This window comes from Ochotona curzoniae, unplaced genomic scaffold (genome assembly GCF_017591425.1).
Source record: "Ochotona curzoniae isolate NIBS_2020 unplaced genomic scaffold, NIBS_Ocur_1.0 contig_3432, whole genome shotgun sequence".
NCBI classification, from domain to species: domain Eukaryota; kingdom Metazoa; phylum Chordata; class Mammalia; order Lagomorpha; family Ochotonidae; genus Ochotona; species Ochotona curzoniae.
In genome coordinates, this window is record NW_024465859.1 from 11,192,055 (window position 1) to 11,205,363 (window position 13,309).

Here is a 13,309-nt window from a genome sequence, read left to right on the forward strand (position 1 = left end):
TAGAAAGGTCTAGAATATTTCTTGTCTCACTCTTCCTCTGGCATGCAATGTCTGGATTGAAACTAGGACTGCTGGTTTCACCCCTCTGCCTCTGTCCTTAGGAAGGACTGTTTCTCCCTGTTATTTGCATTTCTGCTTGCCAAATGTCAACAGGAAACCCAGGCAGACTGAAGAAAAATGGAAAGTCTGAGTTGAAATTAATAGTGTAGCTCATGAGTGTTTGATGAAAAGAACTGAGTAAAAATATCTCCAAACCTACACACTTCACTACCAAACAGTAAGTCTTTCTTTTGAAAAGAACAGGAGGATGTGTGTTTAGAGCATTATTTTGAGACGAATGAAATGGGATGAAAGTGTGTTCTGAAATCAGCACATAGAACTGTCTTTGGGAGTTTCCTGTCATTATCTGATTCGTATTGAAAATCAACACCTGACTGAAGCTGGCTGGTGAATTGGACAAGAACTGAAGTTTCTTCTTCTTGTTGTTTGATTTTTCTTTCCAGTGGGCTGAGGACCATGTCTTGTCTCTGGTCCAGCAATCAAAATGTCTTAAACAAATGTTTTTCCATTCTAAGGGACCACTGATGTGTTCTTCCCTGCCGGAATAGCATTTCCCAGAATGTGCTGGAGTACGTTTCAGTTGTTGAAGCTTACGGTCTCTTCCTCTTTGCATCTCACACCTCTGGGAAGAGGGTTGAGGAAGTTATTCTCCAAATGTAACACCACAGTCCCAGGGGTTTAACTTTCTGCTGTGAATCAGGAGATGGATCACCTGGCTACAAAGCCAGGCTGCTTATCCACTTAACACTCTAAGTGAAAAAATAATCAGCTCAAGTAGGCTCCCCTCACGCCCCTGCCAACGGGGAATTCCATGTGACAGGCTAGGAGAGAAATGTAACTGGGTTCCATGGTTGCTCTAATTTACTGCTAGAAGGAATCTCTGACACTTGGAGCATTTGCTGCTTGCACTGATCCATTTGATTCTCACAACAACCTTATGAAGTAGGTTCTGTTAGGAATCCCCAAGCTTTACCTGAAGGAACCGAGGCACAGAATGACTAGCCGGTGTCATGTGGCTGAGTGTCAGTCCAAGAGAAGATCTGACCTCAAGACCGTTTCTTACCTGCTTATTTTCATCACCTTCCTGGACAAGAAGAGGTTGCAGTTACTGGTCTTGGGCCTCAGGGGTCTGTTACGATTACTTCTTCCATTGGCTGCCAATGGCTTTCTTTAGTGACCTGAGCTGGTGCCCTTGACATTAAACCTTGTGTGCAGCATTCATTTGCTATGGTGCTCACAGTGGCTGGAGTTGGTAAGACTTTCCCCTGTGAGTGCCCACCCCCTAGTCTCCTCCCTGGACCCACATTGCTGGAGGGAGAATCACTGAAGTCTGGCGAGTGAAGTTCGGGATCTGTCCCCTCATGTTGGCAGAGGAAGGAGAGGGATACATGGCCCAGAAATGGTTTACTTTTCTTGCTTTCAAAAAGATTCTTTATTATAGAGAAAGGGGGAGACAAAAGGAAAGCCAGGGAGCTTCTATCTACTGGTTCAATTCTTAATTGACCGCGGTAGCCGGAGCTGGGCCGGTCTGAAGCTAGGAGCCAAGAGCTTCTTCTGGGTCTCCGCATGTGGATGGCAGGTGTCCATCTTCTGCTGTTTTCCAAGGCACAATAACAGAGGGTTGTATTGCAAGTGGAGCAGTTGGAACTAGAACCTGCATCCATATGTGTTGATCGCTTCACAGGCAGTGGCTTAACCCGCTTCACACAGGAAATGATATCTTAGCTTGACCAGAGGCCAGCTTGAATAAGGTGGTATGGGGTGGGCCAACTTCCCAAAATTGTTGCCTTCCTCATAATAATAAAAGATGGATTGATGTGTTGGTAAACTAGTGTTATGAAAAGCACAATGACAAGTGATCTAATGTATAGCACTGGTCAATTTCTGTGGTGTAAATGCTCTCATAGTGGCTGATTTCAAGCTTCTGATGGGACAATGGAGCTGGGAAGTGATGTATCCAGTTGGGTTGGTGCTGATATGATTTGGTCTCCAGCAGAGCACCGCTCTAGTAAACTGGCCTGGATACGGGGCAGCTTCCACAACAAAGTACAGGATGCTTGCAAGGGAGGAAATTGAAGTCTGGACTTAATAGGCCAATCAACGTTTTACGTTCGTAATTATGTGTAAGGGAACAAGATTTCTAGGTAGAGAGGGTGCACACAATCTAAAATAGCTTCGTAGGTAGTCCTAAGTGCAATCTAGCAGATGCACAGAGATGGTTTTTTTTTTTTTTTGAAATTGTAGCTTCCTTTGACTGTAATGTCTCATTTGTGACATGTAACTAACCCTTTCGCTAATGTTAAGTTGCTAGACCTCATTCTCTTGGATAGGCATTGGTTTTGCTTGTGGTGCTGAAAGGTGTAGTTTTTCTTGGCTACCAGATGTCAGCACCTCCTTCTCACTTGATGCTGTCATGAATAGGCTTCCTTCTTCTATCTTTCAAACTCAGAGAGGCCAAGTCCACGTGGTGTCCCCTTAGACAGCTTTTACTAGAATTCATTCAGTCTCAATTGAGGCTTTTCTTTGTGTTCATGAGGACATATCTCGATTTATGTAGTTATACGGAAAACCAAGACGGTCTTGTGACTGCACCTCTGATGGGTGAGACACCTTAGCTGATTTCAAGCTGTCTGGTTCCTTTCTCTTACACATCTGGGAAGGAGAGTGGCTAAGAGTTGACTTCAGTGAGCGATTTACCAATTTTGCCACGTTTCCTCATCTTTCCTCTTGATGAGACTTTGTCACTAACCCTGGCCAGCTCTCACCATTGGGAAATGGAGTTAGGAGGTAAAAACAGGGGAGGTCTCTCAACTCCTTAGGCATGCGAATGTCCTACTGAGTGGAGGTCAGTGTCATCACCTATAAAAATAGCGCAGTTAATTCGTTCTTTTAATTTCCCTTGGGAGGTAGCAAGAGGAAAATTTCACAAGATTGTGCTTTTATGTTTGATTGAAGGTTCGTCCTAGTTTATGGATATGTATGCTTTAAGAGGACTTACATTTGTCAAACAGCTACTTGTGTGTTACTGACTGAATGAAGAGGTTTTTCTTATTTAAACCTCATGATGACACTGTTAGGTAGATCTAAATAGTTCTTGTGTATTTGGCTTGAAAGAAGCAAAGCTTAAGAGGGCATTTAAGAAACTGACTTGTTTAAGGGCACACTGCTTGTACGTAGGGGAGCTGGGCTTTCAAACTATATTTGGCCACAATATTAGTTTGCTTTTGCCGGTACCATTCAGTCACACTCTTCAAAAATTTTACTAAAGTTTCAAAGTTGGGAGTTGAAAGAATTGTATTGTGAACATCTGCTTTCTCAGCCTCTGGATGATACGGTTAATGTTGTATTGTTCATCATATGCATGTCTCTCTCCATTGGGACTACATTTTATTGTTCTTGTTGCTGTTGTTGCAAGTGTAGGCTTTTGGCAGAGCAGATAGATGTGGCTTGGGATGTGTGTATGTTGTATCATCAGAGTACCTAGGTTTGAGTCCTGGCTCCACTAATGCACACCATGGGAGGCAGCAGTGATGGCCCACTTTGGTGGGTCTCTACCCTGGGAGATCTAGAGTGAATTCCTTGCTACCAGGTTCAACCTGACCCAGCCCTGGCCATTGCACGCATCTGGGAGTGATCCAGTGAGCTTCCACCTCTCTAGTAAAATGAATAACTAAATAGAATTAAAAGTAAGTCATAGGCATTCATATACTACATCCTTAAATGCTTCAGCATGTATGCCATGGATTAGTTGTCAATGTTTGTATGTGGTCTTTCGTTTTTTGTAAGATAAATTTTACATCTAATGAAATACAGAAAATTCAAGTGTATATTCATGAGTTTGGACAAATGAACAGCAGTATATCAAAAAGTTCGTAGAAAATTATTGAATAGATAAGCATGTTATACAAAATATTGAAATCATGCATAGTGTTTTTTCAGAATATGCATTTTCCTTCAAATCTTTGAAGTGCCCTCATATCTACTTGTTTATCCCAAATGCCACTCAAGATGTAGCACATGAACAAACTATTAGGAAGTTTTCCTGGCCCCTTCCACACATTTTCTTCCCTACTCACTGCCTCCCATCCCCTAGACAATCCTCAGTTTCATTTTTTTTTCTTCAAGGTTTAGTGTGTTTATGTTATGTGTGTTATACCGTGTGTTTATGTTTTGTTTCTTTTACAAATTCCCTCTTTTGGGGCCTGCATGGTGGTATAGTGAGTAAAATCAGTGCTTGTGATTCCAGCATCCCTTATGGGTGCTAATTGATTTCCCATTTGTACCACTTCCATCCTGCTGTGTGCCAATGGCCTGGGCAAAGCAGTAGATGATGGTACAAGTGTTTTAGCAGCTGCCATCCAGTGGGAGACCCAGATGAAACTCCTAGCTCCCAACTGCCACCTTGTCCAACCCTGGCCATTGTGGTCATCCAGAGAGTGAACCAGCAGATAAGAGATGTCTGTCCCTCCCTCTCTCTGTAACTTTGGCTTTCAAACAAATAAATAAATCTAGGAAAAAACTCAGAAAAAACAAATTGCCACTTTTCTTTGTTCTGTAATGAAAAATTAAAATGGATATCCGTCTCACATGTACAAGAGAGATGTATCACTCCAAGACAAATAGTTTTCCAACAGTCATGATATCCCGTGCACTCTTAAGTAATGATGTTTATTATCCCTGATTGATGTTTCTTATAGGTATTAATCCTGACAATGTTTATTGAGCACTAGAAATATATAGGAACTGGGCTTCCTCAGTGCAGAACTCATCTTGGGGATCAGATCTTTATTCATGACATTGTTCAGCTACCCATAGAAAAAGTATATATAACCATCAAAGGAGGTGAGTGCCCTGAGGAGATGCCCGGGATGTTGAGGAAGTCTGGAGGAAGTAACATTTGAGCCCACATCAGAAAGTTGACTAGGAGATGACTAGTATTTTGGGAACAGTGGCATGAAGGGGTCCCATCCTCTGTGGTAAGAAAGAAGATTTTGGAGAAAGCAGGTGTTATAGGTGAACAGAGATGGAATTGAGACATCCAGCTCTGTGTATGCGGCCTGGGAAAGCAGTGGAGGATGTTTCAAAGCCTTGGGACCCTGAACCCATGGGGGAGACTGGAAGAAGCTCCTGGATCCTGGCTTTGAATCAGTGCAGCTCTGGCTATGGGGTGGTGGTGGTGGTGAACCAGTGGATGGAGATCTTTCTTTCTGCCTTTCCTTTTCTCTGTAACTCTGACCTGCCTTTCCAATAAAAATAAATAATTAAAAAATAAGAAGAAATAGGAGGGGGATGAATAGTATACACAGTGGGAGAAGCAGCAAGGACCACAGCAAGCTCAAGTCTTTTTTTTTTTTTAAGATTTGTTTTACTTTTATTGGAAAGGTAGATTTACAGAGAGAAGGAAAGACAGAAAGATCTTGCATCCTCTGATTCACTCCCCAAGTGGCTGCCATGGCTAGAGCTGAGCTAATCTGAAGTCAGGAGCCAGGAGCTTCTTTTGGGTTTCCCACATGAGTACAGGGTCCCAAGACTTTGGGCCATCCTCTGCTGCTTTCCCAGGTCACAAACAGGGAGCTGAATGGGGAAGTAGAACAGCCGAGACACAAACAGGTGCCCATATGGGATCCTGGCCCATGCGAGGCTGTAGCCATGGGCACCAAGAAGCTCTCATCTCTTATCTTACGAAAAGTAAGCCATTGCATTTTTAAAGATTTATTTTATTTTACATTTGACATGCAGATTTACAGAGATAAGGAGAGACAGAAAGGTCCTCCATCAGCTGGTTCACTCACTACATGACCACAATGGCTAAAGCTGAGCTCATCTGCTGCTGAGAGCCAATAGTCTCTTCCAGGGATCCCTTGTGGATGTAGGGTTCCAAGGACTTGAGCCATCCTTTGTTGCTTTCCCAGGCCATAGGTAGGAACTCAATCAGAAGTGGAGCAGTTGGGGCTTGAACCTGCGCCCATATGGGATACCAACGCCAAAGGTGGAAGCCCAGCCTCCTATGCCATGGTGCTCATCCCCTTTCCTCTCATTCTTAGTGCCTCCATTTTCTTTGTCTTCTTTGCTCTTGAACAACTCCCCTCTATTGCCTACTCCTCTGTGAGGGGGATCTTGGCAGTCCTGGATCCTGACAATGTGGTGTTCTGTCGTTCTATAAAGTCCTCCTGGAGGTAACTTTACTCAGACTCAGGAATCTGACTGTCCCCATTGTCCCAATGCTTGCAGCTCCATCCTGAGGGCGACAAGAGCATGCTTACCGTTGGCCAGACCTCTCTGCTCCTGGTCACTGTCAACATCTCTCTTTCAGAGTGAATTCCAATCCACCTGAGTCTTTCTGCTCATTCTGTACATTACCAGTGTTGGTGTGTTCCACCGCCACACAAGTGTTGGAGTCAGAAATCTGAGAATCTTTCTCTGCGTCTTTTCTCTTTGTTCATCTGGTTAGCCACTAAGTCTTACTGATTTATTTCTGAACACTCTCATAATCCATGAATTTTCTGTGTCTGCTGTCTTATTTCAGACCTCCTTCCTTCTGGTCTGTGCTCTTGCCAAAACCATGTCTCTTAACTGCCTCCTCCTACTCTGCTTCTAATCCTGCTTCCCTTTAAAACAGTCTTACAACTCTCCAGCCAGAGAGTTTTATAAAAACATAAATCCAGGGGCTGGCATTGTGGCACCCTGGGTGAAGCCACTGCCTGCAGCCCTGGCATCCCACATGGGCAGCAGTTCAAATCCTGGCTGCATCGTTAGCAATCTAGCTCTCTGCTAATATACGTGGGAAAAACAATGGAGGATGGCCTAAGTGGTTGGGTCTGTGTATCCATCTGGGAGACCCAGAGGAAACTCCTGGGTTTTGGCTTTGGGTATGGGGGCAGAGCAGGCTGGGCCAGTTTATAGCACCCAGGTTAGGATGCAACACCAGCCAGTTCACATTAGTGCCAGGACAGGGGGTCTAAATGGGCTGAAGAGGCTGCAGCACCCACTAGCATGAGCTGGAATTGGGGGCACACTGAGCTGGGCAGGGCTGCAGCACCTGCTGGCAAATGCTGAGGTGAGGCAGGCCATGCCAGATGGGCCGCAGCACCCTCAGCACATGGGGAAGATGAGAGCCCAATAAGGGGACTTTGGGGGCTGCCCTGCTAGGCTAATGCTCCCGCTGGTGAACGTGAGAGCTGGGGATGGGGGCAAACCAGGCCAGGCAGGGCTACAACACCTACTGGCTTGCATGTGAACTGGGTTAGGGGGCAAGACAGGCTGGACTAAGTGACCTTGTCCACTGGTACATGCATGAGCCAAGGTAAGTACAGCCTGATCGGGCTTTGCTGTAGCATCAATTGGCAAGAGCTGGGAATGGAGGAAAATCCTATTAAGCTGTGCTGCAGAACCACCTGGAGAGTATAACATCTGGGAATCGGTGTGGGCCCAGTAGGGAAACTGTGGGTACACTTTGATGGATTACAGCTCCCACTGGTGAGCATGAAAACCAGGACTGGCGATGGGTCTGGATAGACAGGCAGTGGCACCCACTGGCACATATGTGGACTGGATAGTGGGGTTGGTTGAGCTGAACTAGTCTTCAATGCCCATTGAAGAGCTGAATGGAATGTAGAATAGATTGGACCAGTCTGCTGCACATGCTGGCAAGCACAAGAACCAGGGCTCAGGGTGGCCCTAGTGGTGGTTACTGGAGGTCACTCTGACTAGGCTGCAGCTCCCACTGGTGTACATTCGGGCCGAGTATGTGGTGGGCAGGGTTGGGCTAGGCTGCAGCATCCTTTGTTTTATATAAGAGATGGGTCTGGAGACAAAGCTGACCCAGCAATTGCAACTATCTGTGTGTGCATAGGGGGATGTCAGTGAGCGACAGAGCCAGACCCTGTACTGGCAAGCAACAATGTGAGAATCAGGTCTGGGATCACTTCAACATTTCTTTGGGGATCCCTCAACTGAACCGTTGATTCAGAACTCCAGCCATCAGAAGAATTGCAGGATCTGTGGTCTGACCGTGGAGTGCATGTGTCAAGCTAATTCTCTTCAGTGGAAAAGATGGAGCAGTGAACGGCATACCCAAATGCACATGGAGGATATGGCAGTTCATTGGAGCCTGCAGAAGACATCTGGTGCAGTGACAGAGGAAGGAGGGCAAAACAAACTGGTCAACTCTGCCAGCCAAGCATTGATAGCTAATATCTGGGCAAATGGAGACTCTAAGGTGGACTGTGTCAACAATGGACCTTGAAAGGGTTTCTTCATCCTTGGATCGGTGAGATTAACAGCATTTCAGAACTATCAAAATCACTTAAGTAGATCCCTCAGAGCATACTCCATGTCGGGGACCCTGGCCATTCCCCATCCCTGGGTGCTAAGGCAGTTGGGAGGTTGGGTGTGGCTCCTCTCCTTGTCTCCCCCCCCTTATTCCAGATACAGGAAGAAGAAAAAGAAAATTTGAGAACAATGGTCTCATCCACTGTCTCCTAATCCTCGACCCTTACCATCCTAATCAACCATGTAAACATTAATTGTGTACAGCAACTCCAAAAGCTTGAGAGCCACATTCTTAAAGGATGGGATCATGCCTTTGTGTCTTAGCACAGGCCCTTTTACATTATAATAGATACTGGATAATTGTGGTGCATATAAAGAAGGAAAAAATAACTTCTTGGTACACTTTCATTATGTTTTTTAAAAGCCACATTATTATTATTATTTTTTTGTCCAAAATGTGTTTATTGGGAAAGTCTCCCACTCATCTTGATTCAGGGTGCCGTTAATGCTGCCTCCTTTGGAAACCTGGCTTTGCCTCCCGTGGGCTGCAGAGGACAGCGGGGCATCCGGCACACAAAATCACTGCTTGTGCATGACTGAAAACCATGGTGGTTTGTGGCATCCTGGGGGTTTCCCATCCATGCAGCAGGAATTGGGGCTCAGTACCAGGTGCTTCTTCTTATGTTTCTTCTTCTCCTCTGGAGAGGGATGGAGAAAACCCTTAGCAAGAGGCATGTTGGTGTGGGGAGGCTGTCACTGCCAGTAAACATTATATTCTTCTTGGTTACAAAACTTTTCTTAACCCTTCTGTCAACAAGCGTGTTTGGTTAGTGTTAACATGAGTGATAGAACAGAGTTCAGGGATCACAAGCCCAAGGGCTAACTTCTACCCACACGTGGTTTTCGAGAATGAACACTTGATAAGCAAAACTAAATATCATTTAAAAAATCAAGACTGCTCCCATTTGAAAGATCGTGATTCGCAGGTTCTGCTTGTAATAATCACCACCTTGGTCCCACAATCCTGCCTGGCACTAGTTGGCTGAAGCTCAGTAATGGCACCTTCTCCCGGGGCTGGGAGAGCATCTGTCACAACCCCTATGTGTCTTGCTGGCTCAAATGTACTAACTGGTAACAAATCAGCGCTCAAATCTGCAGTCATTCAAAGCTATAGGCTTTCATTTCCCAAATGAGAATTTCAGATTGGTGGAAAGCTGTTTTCCAAATTATAATCCAGGAATCCCTGAGTCTTCCATTCTGTGGTTTTTGCCATCTCCCTACTTGTCACTTCCAGGGTTGCTCTGCTTGTCTGCATCCAGCAGCTGGAAGGAGAACGGGAAAGAGTACAGGTGTGTGAAGGTGAAGTGCATCCTGCTATCACATTCTCTGCATTGGTGCTCAGTCCCTCAGGTACACCTGCTTATAAAGAGAGATTGGGAAAGGGGTCTAAGAGTGGGCCTAGGAAGATGAGGAATCAGGATTGGTAAGTAGCTCATCCAGCTTATGCAGTTCATCTGTTTTATTTAAGCATTTTTATTTTTAATTTGAGAGAGAGAATGGAAACTTCTTCCAGGTCTCCCCCACATGAGCAGTAGAAGCTCAACTACTTTTTTTAAATTAAAGATTTATTTATTTTTATTGGAAAGGCAGATATACAGAGAGGAAGAGAGACAAAGAGTAAGGTCTTCTGTCCATTGATTCACTCCTCAAGTGGCCACAATTGCTAGGGTTGCACCAACTCGAAGCCAGGAGCCTCTTCTGGGTTTCCCACATGGGTGCAGGGACCCAAGGCCTGGGGCATCCTTCACTGCTGTGCCAGGCCGCAGGCAGGGAGCTGGATGAGGAAGAAGGGCTTCCGGGATTAGAACTGGCGGCCATATGGGATCCCAGCGCGTGCAGGGTGAGATCCCAGGCTACAGGCACTGCACGCTGGGCCAAGGAACTTAACTACTTGAGCCATCACTGCTGCCTCCCAGGGTGCTCATTGGCAAGAAATTGGAGTCGGGTCCAGAGCTGGGAATCAAACCCAGGCACTGCAATGTGAACAATGGACATCCTGATTGATGGCTTATTGTGTTGGCCAAATGTCCACCCCACTGTAGGAGCTTGAGTTTGCAGTGTCTGGGTTAATAGGAATAGGTCACTGTAATATCAGTGCTGGCAGGGAAGGGGCTTCATCTGCGCTGTGTACTGCTGGGTGCCCACGAGTCTGTTGCTTCTGTGAAGGACTCTTCTTTCTGTCCTGCACTGTGATAACAGTTCATGTTTACTTAGGGCTTGCTGTGGACTTGCCTCTCTTTGTAGGCTGGGAACTAGCGCAGGGAGCAAAAGGTGCTGGGATTTGGGCGGTGATGGTAGGAACAGGGAGGAAGGTAAACATGAGGATTCTAAGATTATTCTCTCTCACTTTCAAGTTTTTTTTCTTTCTTTTTGGTGTGCCATCATTTATTGATAAGGAAGATGCTTTCTTATTGACTGACTGCTAGGGTCAAACAACATCTATTTTTTGACCTTGTAGTTTATATTTTTGCCTCTTAGAGTGTTGCAGACACATGGTTGCTAATTCAGGGTAAGATTTTTTTCTTCGTGTATGTGACAAATTTTGATGCTATCAAACGGGATCGGATTGTGATCTGCCGTCTTTCATTTGTCAGAAGTTAACACTACTCTTCAAAGTCACCTTGATGTCTTTTAGCAGAACACTGCATGACGGGTAGAAAGTCTGATCATTCTCCTACAGTCTAAGTGCCTGATTGTACTACATTCGAAGAGATTTATTCATTATTGTGATGGTCTCAATTGTTTAGGGCAGGTGTGAGGCTAAGTGGAAGGACTTGATTTTTCCTTTCCTCATGGGAATACAGGTATGCTTCTCCTTCTTGTTTTCCCTGGCAGTGCATCTTTCCTAGCTATTTTTAAAGATTTATTTTAATTTTTTATTGCAAATTCAGATATACAGAGAGGAGGAGAGACAGAGAGGAAGATCTTCTGTCCATTGGTTCACTCCCCAAGCGGCTGCAACAGCTGGAGCTGAGCCGACCTGAAGCCAGGAGCCTTGAGCCTCCTTCAGATCTCCTATGCAAGTGCAGGGTTCCAAGGCTTTGGGCTGTTCTCGGCCACCAGCACGGAGCTGGATGGGAAGTGGGACCACCTGGATTAGAACCAGCACCCATATGGGATCTGGCATGTGCAAGGCAAGGACTTTAGCCACTAGGTTGTCATGCCAGGCCCTCTTTCCTAGCTATTATGGGATCAGAAAACCTGACTGCTCCACCCCCAGTGATTTAGGGTGGCAGTAGCAGTGTGGCAGGTAGCAGGAAGCATAGTTACCTGTGCATGAAGCATACTCCATTGCTTGACCATCAGGCCCCTGGAAACTCAGCCTGCTTTTCCTGGAGGAGCTGTTGAGGCTACCACAGCTGAACGGCGAGTCTCTCATGCCTCCCAGGCTCTGCTGGAATCTCCTTTGCCAGAAAAGTATCTGTTGGGAAAATGCAGTAAAAAGAGAGCTATGTGAACATATAACCCAAAGATTAGGAAGATATTTGTGGAGGCATTGTGAGGGAAGGGTTAGGATGTTTTGTGTTGGTGTCACAAGACCTTGCGTGGGATGGAATGGGGAAGCCTGACTTGATTGGGCAGTTCTCATCACACTGTGCAATTCTGCAAAGCCTCAAGAAGGTAAATGTGTGTGAGTAAAGAGCCCATTAAATTCACTTGTTCTCCAACCTTAAACTTATTTAAAGCATTTCCTTTTTGCCTTTTGTCTCTAAAGTTTCTATTTATGAATTGTTGTTACTTTTATGTTTGTACCATTTTCTTAAATTTCATCACAGTTTTATAAAGTAGATATTTATTTTCCTGTACTTGCCCTTCATCATGATTTCTCTTAAAGTAAAACAAATATTTCTCCTGTTTTAAAAAGTTATTTGGGCCTGGCGCGGTAGCCTAGCAGCTAAAGTTCTCGCCTTGCACAACATTGTGCAGACATCTAGGGATGTGAGCAGGGGACTTATCCTGTAGAGCAGGAGCTAACCTGATGTGGGTGTAACTAACTCACATGATGGATTACAGATGGCAGAGCTATGAAACTGCAATTGGTAGGCGAAATGTTGAAAGGTAAACAGCAAATCAACAAGCAAAGAAAATACTAGTTCTTCCCCAAGGATGGAGAGGCCTGCTTGATTTGCTGCTGCGTTACCACCCATTATTCTGTTCTAGCTTAGCTGGAAGAAAATGCACAACTCCCCAAAGGATTGGTGTCATTCACTCCATCCTCTCACCTGTTGGCTTTTCTGTGGGCATGCCTTTTATAAACCCATTTGTAACCATAATCCATCATAGTTTCTGAATCATTAGATTCAGGTTCCTGGTTGACAGTTCAGAAGCAATTTTTTTTATGCATTATATGTAATCTGAATTAAAGATTTAGCGGTCAATTTTGTGTTCTAATTCTCCTTTTAAAAAAGAGGAATTTTTAGCTCCTTCAGCTCCAGTTGGTGCCTGAAGAAATGTTCTAAGATTGTATCTGGGGGATGAGAGGGAGAACTCTTTCTTATCCTGAATTTTCCTGGTTCACTGTCATGCAACGAAAGAACTGTTGGAAAAGGATTCACTTGGCGTTAGCTTTTCAGAAGTGCATTCTCACTCCTCCCTCCCCCCGCCGGTTACAGTGGATGCAGTCATCAGCCTCCACTCCTTCTTCTCTATGTAGCCAAGGTAAAATTCTTGGAGGTCGCCAAGCTCACCTGGTAGTCGAGACTGTGGGAGGTGAGTGGCCATCTGGTACTGTGGCAGGAAAGCCATGTACAGGGCCATGGTTCTGAGTCCCCCTGCTCTGGCTGCTGTCCACCAGCCATCTGTTACTCCTGCCCTCCAGGCCTTACTGTGCTTTGCAGGCTAACTGATGAAATCTCTTTAAGTCACCATGCTCACGTTGCTCTTACTTTAAGAATCTTGTCCCAAACCCTGCTGTTCC

At 45.2% G+C, this 13,309-nt stretch overlaps 1 protein-coding gene across 1 annotated transcript in view; it reads left to right on the plus strand.

The window, feature by feature from the left end:
* KIAA1549L (KIAA1549 like) overlaps positions 1-13,309 on the plus strand; it is a 276,665-nt gene that overhangs the window by 16,724 nt on the left and 246,632 nt on the right.